This window comes from Salmo trutta, chromosome 1 (genome assembly GCF_901001165.1).
Source record: "Salmo trutta chromosome 1, fSalTru1.1, whole genome shotgun sequence".
Lineage (NCBI taxonomy): Eukaryota > Metazoa > Chordata > Actinopteri > Salmoniformes > Salmonidae > Salmo > Salmo trutta.
In genome coordinates this window covers 46,574,797-46,585,451 of record NC_042957.1, presented here as the reverse complement: position 1 = coordinate 46,585,451, position 10,655 = coordinate 46,574,797, and the positions used below count along the sequence as shown (strand labels likewise).

Genomic DNA, 10,655 nt, shown 5'->3' with positions numbered 1-10,655 from the left:
TGGATGGTGTCTGTGTGAGAAAACTGATTTATTTTTAAGGGAAGTGAAGTAGGAGATAGTATGCACAACACACACAGAGCCTCCTTCTGCCATATAAATGAGTCATATACACTACCGTTCTTAAGTTTGGGGTCACATAGAAATATCTTTGTTTTTGAAAGAAAAGCAAATTTTTTGTCCATTAAAATAACATAAAATTGATCAGAAATACAGTGTAGACAGTTAATGTTGTAAATGACTATTGTAGCAGGAAATGGCTGATTTTATGGAATATCTACGTACATACAGAGGCCCATTATCAGCAACCATCACTGAAGATCACATACAACGCAGTGTACTACTCCCTTCACAGAACAGCGCAAACTGGCTCTAACCAGAATAGAAAGAGGAGTGGGAGACCCCGGTGCACAACTGAGCAAGAGGAAAAGTACATTAGAGTGTCTAGTTTGAGAAACAGACGCCTCACAGATGCTGGCCTTCTAGGTAGAGTTCCTCTGTCCAGTGTGTGTTCTTTTGCCCATCTTAATCTTTTATTTTTATTGGCCAGTCTGAGATATGGCTTTTTCTTTGCAACTCTGCCTAGAAGGCCAGCATCCCGGAGTCGCCTCTTCACTGTTGACGTTGAGACTGGTGTTTTGCGGGTACTATTTAATGAAGTTGCCAGTTGAGGACTTGTGATGCGTCTGTTTCTCAAACTAGACACTCTAATGTACTTGTCCTTGCTCAGTTGAGGACTTGTGATGCGTCTGTTTCTCAAACTAGACACTCTAATGTACTTGTCCTTGCTCAGTTGCCTCCCACTCCTCTTTCTATTCTGGTTAGAGCCAGTTTGCGCTTTTCTGTGAAGGGAGTAGTACACAGCGTTGTATGAGATATTCCGTTTCTTTGCAATTTCTCGCTTGGAATAGCCTTCATTTCTCAGAACAAGAATAGACTGACGAGTTTCAGAAGAAAGTTATTTGTTTCTGGCCATTTTGAGCCTGTAATCGAACCCACAAATGCTGATGCTCCAGATACTCAACTAGTCTAAAGAAGGCCAGTTTTATTGCTTCTTTAATTAGAACAACAGTTTTCAGCTGTGCTAACATAATTGTAAAATGGTTTTCTAATGCTCAATTAGCCTTTTAAAATGATAAACTTGGATTAGCTAACACAACGTGCCATTGGAACACAGGAGTGAGGGTTGCTGATAATGGGCCGCTGTACCCCTATGTAGATTTTCCATTAAAAATCAGCCGTTTCTAGCTACAATAGTCATTTACAACATTAACGATGTCTACACTGTATTTCTGATAAATTTGATGTTGTTTTAATGGACAAAGAATGTTCTTTTCTTTAAAAAATAAGGACATTTCTAAGTGACCCCAAACGTTTGAACGGTAGTGTAAATGTCTAGTCAGTCTGTAGTGCTGGATTCATTGGAGAACATCAAACTATCACAACTCATTTAATATCAGTGTAGATGATTAAACCTCCATTTGTAAGTTTTACTCTTTTCACCTATCCAGATGTTGTAAAGATGTATGACTAATGTGAAATCAAAAGACAGAAATCAGTGCATCATACAGTGGTGGAAATAGTACCCAATTGTCATACTTGAGTAAGGAAGTTACTCAAGTAAAAGTGAAAGTCACCCAGTAAAATACAACTTGAGTTAAAGTTGAAAAGTATTTGGTTTTAAATATATTTAAGTATCAAAAGTAAACGTAATTGCTAAAATATACTTAAATATCAAAAGTAAAAGTATAAATAATTTCAAATTCCTTATATTAAGAAAAGCATTTTCTTGTTTTTAAAATTCACAGATAGCTAGGGGCACACTTCAGCACTCAGACATTATTACAAAAGATGCATTTGTGTTTAGTGAGTCAACCAGAACATAGGCAGTAGGAATGACCACGTGTTCTCTTGATAAGTGCATGAATTTCACAATTTTCCTGTTCTGCTAAGCATTCAAAATGTAACGAGTACTTTGGGTTGTCAGTAAAAAGTTCAATATTTCTTTAGGAATGTAGCGAAGTAAGAGTTGTCAAAAATATAAATAGTAAAGTAAAGTACAGATCTCCCAAAACTCTTCTTAAGTAGCACTTTAAAGTATTGTTAATTAGGTACTATACACCACTGGCATCATATGATTTTACCCAGGTCAGGTGACAAGATTTGCTGGCACACCAATACTGTCTATGGATGGAACATATCAACATAGGTGAGTCTAATGATGTATCTAAACCCTGGATCGCTGATGTCATATTGGCACTCCCCAGAAGGAGCAGTTAAATATTTTAAAGACCAAATTACATGTATTTAAGAATTTTGTTGTTGTAGCGGGGACTGTAAAATTAGTCATTTCTAAAAACAATACTTTAAGTAAAATAATTTTATTCAATTGTTTCATTTTATTATGTATAGCTCACGTCTGAGTGGTCATCTAGTGTATATATAAATCATTGGGTGAGTCACATCTACGTGACATTGTTTAATAGACAACTGAGACTCAGTCCTGTTTAGGGACATGCATTCATTTGCCTGCTTCGAAAGTGCTGTTGAAAAAAGATTTCAATTTCACAACCTGTCACATGAATAACTACATGAACCAGAATGCACCACAACAGTCGGCCAATAGTATTGCAGGTTGTTTTGAGGCGTTGAATGCACGCGGTGGTTCTTCCCTTCCTGGTTAAAGATGGCGGATGAGAATGAGACAGCACCGAAGCCGGAGAAAGAAGAGGAGGTAGAAGAAGACCATGGACATTGCAGTGATTGCGAAAATGAAGAGCATCACTTTGATGATGGGTAAGGGTGCACACTTATTTTTAGCACGATAGAAAATGTGTCATGCTATTGCGCTCGTTTTAAAGATACGATGCAAGCTAAACTCAGCTGGGCTTGAGCAAACCCAATTCAACTAATCCCTCCCACTTTCTTTTGGATGATTGGTGCTAACGGTTTAACGTTACTTATTTCCTGCTTTTCGCTCTGATTTGATCTAAATTGGTTATTTTCCTGTTATGGGCAGGGTTTCATGCTGTTCCTCCTTTTGCTTTTAACGCGAGGCATAACGTTAGCTAACTACCATTGGTCACTGGACAAGAAATTGAACCATATTATGATCAATTACATACAATTATGCGGTGAAGACCAACACAAATCATATTGTAGTACAATATTAAACTGGAACACTTGATTTAGAATAGAAAACAGCACCCAAATGTTAAATAAGACGTCTTAAGTCAAATGCGAAACTGATAGCTGGCTAGCTAGTTAGCTAACGTTATGCCTTTTAACGACGTTGACTTGTTAGTTAGCTCACTCCCGAACTTGTGACGCTGTCTGTCAAAAATAATAAACATATTCAGGTAAATAATGATGCATCGTCTGTCTTTTCATCACAGCAACACCAGCATGATAGGTGCTAAATGCTTTAGCATAGTTGGCTCATTCCTACCATGCGGTGCCTTTTATGTCCTCAGGAAATGTCACTTATTTAGTGTAAAATGTGAATTCCAAAAAGCTTTCAATATAAGGTCAGGTGTACTTTACCTTAACACAGAAATATGGCATTTGAAAGGGAATTTTATTCATTTTGAACATTATTCATCAACTTACATGAGAAATATAAGCCTTATAATAATAATAATAATAATAATAATATTTTAAATTTTCATTATTTTATAACCCTAGTTAAATTCTCATATCAATAACGTTTTTTTTCATGATTATTGTATTTATTATTTAAGATTTTCTTTGTCCCTGATATCACTATCCACCCTGTTAGTCTGTTGTAATTTTCCATTTTAAGAAAACAACCCCTTTCTAAAATGACACCACATTCAGGAAGTTGCATCATTTCTTTGGTGGGAAAACTGTGGTGCAAAGGTACAACAATATAAACACACATTTTTGTTATCTATTTTTCCATGTTTCATTTTGTTAGTCTGTATTTCCCACTCATACATTTCCACCCTGTTACATTTTTATTATTTATTTAACCAGGTAGGCCAGTTGAGAACAAGTTCTCATTTACAACTGCGACCTGGCCAAGATAAAGTAAAGCAGTGTGACAAAAACAACAACAGAGTTGCACATGGGATGAACAAACGTATAGTAAATAACACAATAGAAAAATCTATGTACAGTGTGTGCAAATGTAGTAAGATTAGGGAGGTAAGGCAATAAATGGGCCATAGTGGCGAAATAATAAAAAGGTTGCATTAACACTGGACTGATAGATGTGCACATGATGATGTGCAAGTAGAGGTACTGGGGTGCAAAAAAAGTAAATAACATGGGGATGAGGTAGTTGGGTGGGCTATTTACAGATGGGCTGTGTACAGGTGCAGTGATCGGTAAGCTGCTCTGACAGCTGATGCTTATAGTTAGTGAGAGAGATATGTCTCCAGCTAAAGTGATTTTTGCAATTCGTTCCAGTCATTGGCAGCAGAGAACTGGAAGGAAAGGCGGCCAAAGGAGGTGTTGGCTTTGGGGATGACCAGTGAAATATACCTGCTGGAGCCCGTGCTACGGGTAGGTGTTGCCATGGTGACCAATGAGCTGAGATAAGGTGGGGCTTTTACAAGCAAAGACTTATAGATGACCTGGAGCCAGTGGGTTTGGCGACGAATATGTAGCGAGGGCCAGCCAATGAGAGCATACAGGTCGCAGTGGTGGGTAGTATATGGGGCTTTGGTGACAAAACGGATGGCACTGTGATAGACTATATCCAATTTGCTAAGTAGAGTGTTGGAGGCTATTTTGTAAATGACATTGCTGAAGTCAAGGATCAGTTGCATAGTCAGTTTTACGAGGGTATGTTTGGCAGCATGAGTGAAGGATGCTTTGTTGCGAAACAGACGATTCTAGATTTAATTTTGAATTAGAGGTGCTTAATGTGAGTCTGGAAGGAGAGTTTACAGTCTAACCAGACACCTAGGTATTTATTGTTGTCCACATATTCTAAGTCAGAACCGTCCAGAGTAGTGATGCTAGTCGGGCAGCAATTGGTTGAAGAGCATGCATTTAGTTTTACAAGCATTTTTAAGAGCAGTTGGAGGCCACAGAAAGAGTGTTGTTTGGCATTGAAACTCGTTTGGAGGTTTTTTAACACAGTGTCCAAAGGAGGTCCAGATGTATACAGAATGGTGTTGTCTGCGTAGAGGTGGATCAGAGAATCACCAGCAGCAAGAGTGACATCATTGATATACAGTTGAAGTCAGAAGTTTACATATACTTAGATTGGAGTCATTATAACTTGTTTTTCAACCACTCCACAAATGTCTTGTTAACAAACTATGGTTTTGGCAAGTCGGTTAGGACATCTACTTTGTGCATGACACAAGTAATTTTCACAACAATTGTTTACAGACAGATTATTTCACTTATAATTCACTGTATCACAATTCCAGTGGGTCAGAAGTGTACATACACTAAGTTGACTGTGCCTTTAAACAGCTTGGAAAATTCCAGAAAATGATGTCATGGCTTTAGAAGCTTCTGATAGGCTAATTGACATCATTTGAGTCAATTGGAGGTGTACCTGTGGATGTATTTCAAGGCCTACCTTGAAACTCAGTGCCTCTTTGCTTGACATCATGGGAAAATCAAAAGAAATCAGCCAAGACCTCAGAAAAACATTGTAGACCTCCACATGTCTGGTTCATCCTTGGGAGCAATTTCCAAACGCCTGAAGGTGGCACTTTCATCTGTACAAACAATAGTACGCAAGTATAAACACCATGGGACCACACAGCCGTCATACCGCTCAGGAAGGAGATGCGTTCTTTCGTGCGAAAAGTGCAAATCAATCCCAGAACAACAGCAAAGGACCTTCTGAAGATGCTGGAGGAAACGGGTACAAAAATATCCATATCCACAGTAAAACGAGTCCTATATCGACATAACCTGAAAGGCCGCTCAGCAAGGAGGAAGCCACTGCTCCAAAACCGCCATAAAAAAGTCAGACTACGGTTTGCAACTGCACATAGGGACAAAGATCGTACTTTTTGGAGAAATGTCCTCTGGTCTGATGAAACAAAAATAGAACTGTTTGGCCATAATGACCATCGTTATGTTTGGAGGAAAAGGGGGGAGGCTTGCAAGCTGACGCACACAATCCCAACCGTGAAGCACGGGGGTGGCAGCATCATGTTGTGGGGGTGCTTTGCTGCAGGAGGGACTGGTGCACTTCACAAAATAGATGGCATCATGAGGATGGAAATTTATGTGGATATATTGAAGCAACATCTCAAGACGTGTCAGGAAGTTAAAGCTTGGTCGCAAATGGGTCTTCCAAATGGACAATGACCCCAAGCATACTTCCAAAGTTGTGGAAAAATGGCTTAAGGACAACAAAGTCAAGGTATTGGAGTGTCCACCACAAAGCCCAGACCTCAATCCTATAGAAAATGTGTGGGCAGAACTGAAAAGGCGTGTGCGAGCAAGGAGGCCTATAAACCTGACTCAGTTACACCAGCTCTGTCAGGAGGAATGGGCCAAAATTCACCCAACTTATTGTGGAAAGCTTGTAGAAGGCTACCCGAAACATTCGACCCAAGTTAAACAATTTAAAGGCAATGCTACCAAATACTAATTGACTGTATGTAAACTTCTGACCCACTGGGAATATGATGAAAGAAATAAAAGCTGAAATAAATAATTCTGACATTTCACATTCTTAAAATAGTGGTGATCCGAACTGACCTAAGACAGGGAGTTTTTACTAGGATTAAATGTCAGGAATTGTGCAAAACTGAGTTTTAAATGTATTTGGCTAAGGTGTATGTAAACTTCTGACTACAACTGTATACAGAGAAAAGAGTCTTCGTCCCGCGAATTGAACCCTTTGGCACCCCCATAAAGACTGCCAGAGGTCCGGAATACAGGCCCTCCGATTTGACACACTGAACTCTATCTGAGAAGTAGTTGGGGAACCTGGCGAGGCAGTCATTTGAGAAACCAAGGCTATTGAGTCTGCAGATAAGAATGCGGTGATTGACAGAGTCGAAAGCCTTTGCCAGGTCGATGAAGACGGCTGCACCGTACTGTCTTTTATCGATGGCGGTTATGATATCGTTTAGGACCTTGAACGTGGCTGATGTGCACCCATGACCAGCTCGGAAACCAGATTGCATAGTGGAGAAGGTACGGTGGGTTTCGAAATGGTCGGTGATCTATTTGTAAACTTGGCTTTCCAAGACTTAGAAAGGCAGGGCAGGATAGACATAGGTCTGTAACAGTTAGGGTCTAGAGTCTCTCCCCCTTTGAAGAGGGGGATGACCGTGGCAGCTTTCCGATCTTTAGGGATCTCAGACGACCACACATGCTGACCATACTGCTTGCATTGCAAAATAAATATACACATACATGTTATTCAATCATTGCACCCACACTGCTCGCGTGAGCCAACGAGCGTCTGCGTTGCCAGGCGCTAAAATATGTCAGTTCTATTTGTTACACTGAATGCGGTGCAAGTCCTGCCTCTCCCATCTCCTCTTTGGTTTATAGAAGCAGATACCCACGTGCCATCTCCTCATTGGTGATACCTACGTGGGTGATTGAAAGATGAACTGAGGTCGGTCGGTCGGTCGTGGTAATACACCTTTTATTATGAAAGTTTAGATGCCAATCTAAAGATGCCATATAAAGTCCAAAGACAAAGCCTGGAAGGAGGAGAGATGACTTGAAAAGATTCTGTTTACCGTTTTATTTGTGGATTAATTGTCAGAGTAGAGGACCTTGGGCATTTCAGGTAAAATAACAACGTTTATATCCTATGACAAATTGGCTAGCAACAGCAAGCTAGCTAAATAGGACAAATTAGCTAGCAACAGCAAGCTAGCTAGCTAAATTGCCATAAATGTGTAATGCTTTTCAACCTGTCCCCAGATTAATATAACTGTTTTTGATATTTCAACCTGCATGTCGTGATCGCGTTTGGTGTGGGGGGACAAAATACATTTGTGTGTGTCCTGTTTGGGTATGGCGTTAGGCTAAGTTATAGAGAAAAGGAACCACTTTTCATTTATTTGATAGAGAAGTTAAAATCCTGTTCAAGTGTTCACCATTATACTAGCTCAATCTTGCTCACTCACAGAGCTATGTCTGTGTTCCAAATTTCCACCCAGTTAGGTTCCACCCTGTTAGTTGGAAAATGCACCCTAAAAAATATGTGCCTGAGTTTGACCAAAATATTTTTCTGATACAATACACAGAAAAAAGAAAAAAAAATTCCCCAAAAGTTATGAGGTCCAAAACACACCGCATATTTGGAATGACCAAGTTAAGCTAGGTGACAGCTGTCTGACATGAGTGATACACTTGATGCCGGAAATCTCAGACTTCAGTGCATTCAAGACAACTGGGAACTTGGGGGCTATGACATTTGGAAACGAGCTCCGACTGGGGAAAAATATTTTGAACAGTCATCCGTCTTGGAATTCCAATTCGAAAACACAGCCATCTTTCTAGAGCTCCGACTTGAGCGTTATTTTTCCAGAAGAAAATGAAAGTAACTGCTCTTATCATTCCTTCTGTAAATTGCGATGTTGACCTGACCATATAGTGACATGTAGTTATGTTTAGCTTGGATGCAACCATTGTCAAAACTCTCTTGGTTGCATTGAAGCTATTGGTTCTGCCAACAATCAACAACAACCTATTTAAACTGGGTGTGGATTACAGCCCTTGTGTAGCTTGATGATGTCAGCGTGTATGCGAGCATCTGGAACCCTGCTAGGTAGCTAAATAAGTTAGCTATCAAATATTCATGTTAACGTTAGTTAGCTAAATGAAATGAATGGTTCTGGAGGGTAGTTATGCTCGACTGCTGGAATGGAAGCCTGTCGAATAAGCCATTGAATGCTTGGTCGTCTATTGTTCCTGACGGCGTCCCCTTAATATCCCACATACACACACAGACAAGCATTGCCACACACACTCCCCCCGGGGGTCATGTGATTCACCATCTGTCCTGGTGTTACAAATACAGGCCAGTCCCTAGCCTCACTCCCCTCGTGGACGCTAATGGGATCACCCCCTGTTCTTGTAAGTATACTGCTGTCTCCCTGTCCTGTCCTGCCCAGGAAATGGGCATCAGGGTGGGGGTGGGGGCTCTTCTAGAGTCCTTGGTGATCAGGGGATGGAGGAATATCTCCAACCAATTTAAACTAGCTTAGGGATAAACTGTAAGTTATCTGTATTTGGGACAAAAGGTCACCACATGCTTGTTTCCAACATATCTTATAAGATACTGGGTATTCTAGGTTGGTAATGAAGAGGACTGAAACAGTTGTGGCACTCTCCTGGCCTATGGAAAGTCTTATGGTTAGTTACATGTTATTGTTTTTTGTCCTATGGTAGTGACAAGGGCCAGGGAGATGACAGCGGTGCCAAAAAGAAGAAAAACAAAAAGAAGAAGAAGAAGTCTGGGGCAAATAAAGAACCTGCAGAGGAGGATCCGCTAGGCAAGGTAGATGTATGTACATGTGTGTAGGCTAACCTTAGTGACAAAATGAATACATTTCAACACTTAATGTTTCTGTAATGTGTTTGCAACAAATTGTGTTTGTTGCAATTGATGAAACACACTAATTTCAGTGTGCAATTTCTGATAGGAGTTTTTAGATTATGTTTAACATTGTTGTAAAATGTTATATTCTAATGTAGTTACAGTATTCTAATTATCTCAGTAAAATGAATTCATTTGCATACTGTATGTACTTTCTCTGACACTAACTTCCTTTAGCTAAATAAAAACAGCATCAAAGTCACAGAGGGTCAAACCAAGACTAATGCAATTGACCATGATTATATTGTATACATATAATTGAAGTATTAGCTTTCATGAATTTCCAAGGTCAGTTTTCATTACGAAGCAGTAATCCACAATGCACTAGTAGAATGTATTGTTACTGGACTTTATTATTTGTATTCTTTCCTCTGGTCCTCTAAATTTAAATTCAGTCACTTTAATTTTGAAAACCGGCAAATGGTTTTGACAGTTTACAATACTGTATTTGCCTTATTTCAATGGAAACAGCTGTTAGTATTCTTTCTTATAGTTGCTAAGACAGTATATGCGTACCTGTTTACCTCAATGTCTCTTCAATTGTGTACTTTGTTGTGACTTATATCTGTGGGCATCAGATTCATATGGGTCAGTGTTAAATCCAGCCACCAAATCTGAAAGGTCTCCCAGTCCATTTAACAACAAAAAACACTTAAATCCTAACTTTGAAGATGGTGTATCTTTATAGTACTATAGAAACAAATAATTCCCCTGAGCTTCAGGGGCAATATTATCATTTACATTAGTATAGTAAGTGACATTAGCACAGTATTTATTTGGCTGTTTGCTTCATTCATCTCACAAACTGGTTTGTATTGTACTGAATGAGAAGAGAGTAATATTATTTTAATACTAAGTGTGAAAGCCTAGAGAAGCATGTTCAGTTTTTATAAAAACTATTTTAACCCCATTGTGCCCTTCTGTATTTTCAATTTTGGCATACTATTTCATTGTTTTTGTGCTTGGATGGTGTCTGTGTGAGAAAACTGATTTATTTTTAAGGGAAGTGAAGTAGGAGATAGTATGCACAACACACACAGAGCCTCCTTCTGCCATATAAATGAGTCATATACACTACCGTTCTTAAGTTTGG

General features: G+C 39.4%; 1 long non-coding RNA gene across 1 annotated transcript; it reads left to right on the top strand.

The window, feature by feature from the left end:
- Positions 1–1,812: 1,812 nt before the first annotated feature.
- Positions 1,813–10,472, top strand: LOC115197466 (uncharacterized). The gene is made up of 2 exons (XR_003879019.1): positions 1,813–2,793; positions 9,355–10,472. It is a non-coding gene; the product is annotated as an uncharacterized LOC115197466 (long non-coding RNA).
- Positions 10,473–10,655: the final 183 nt, after the last annotated feature.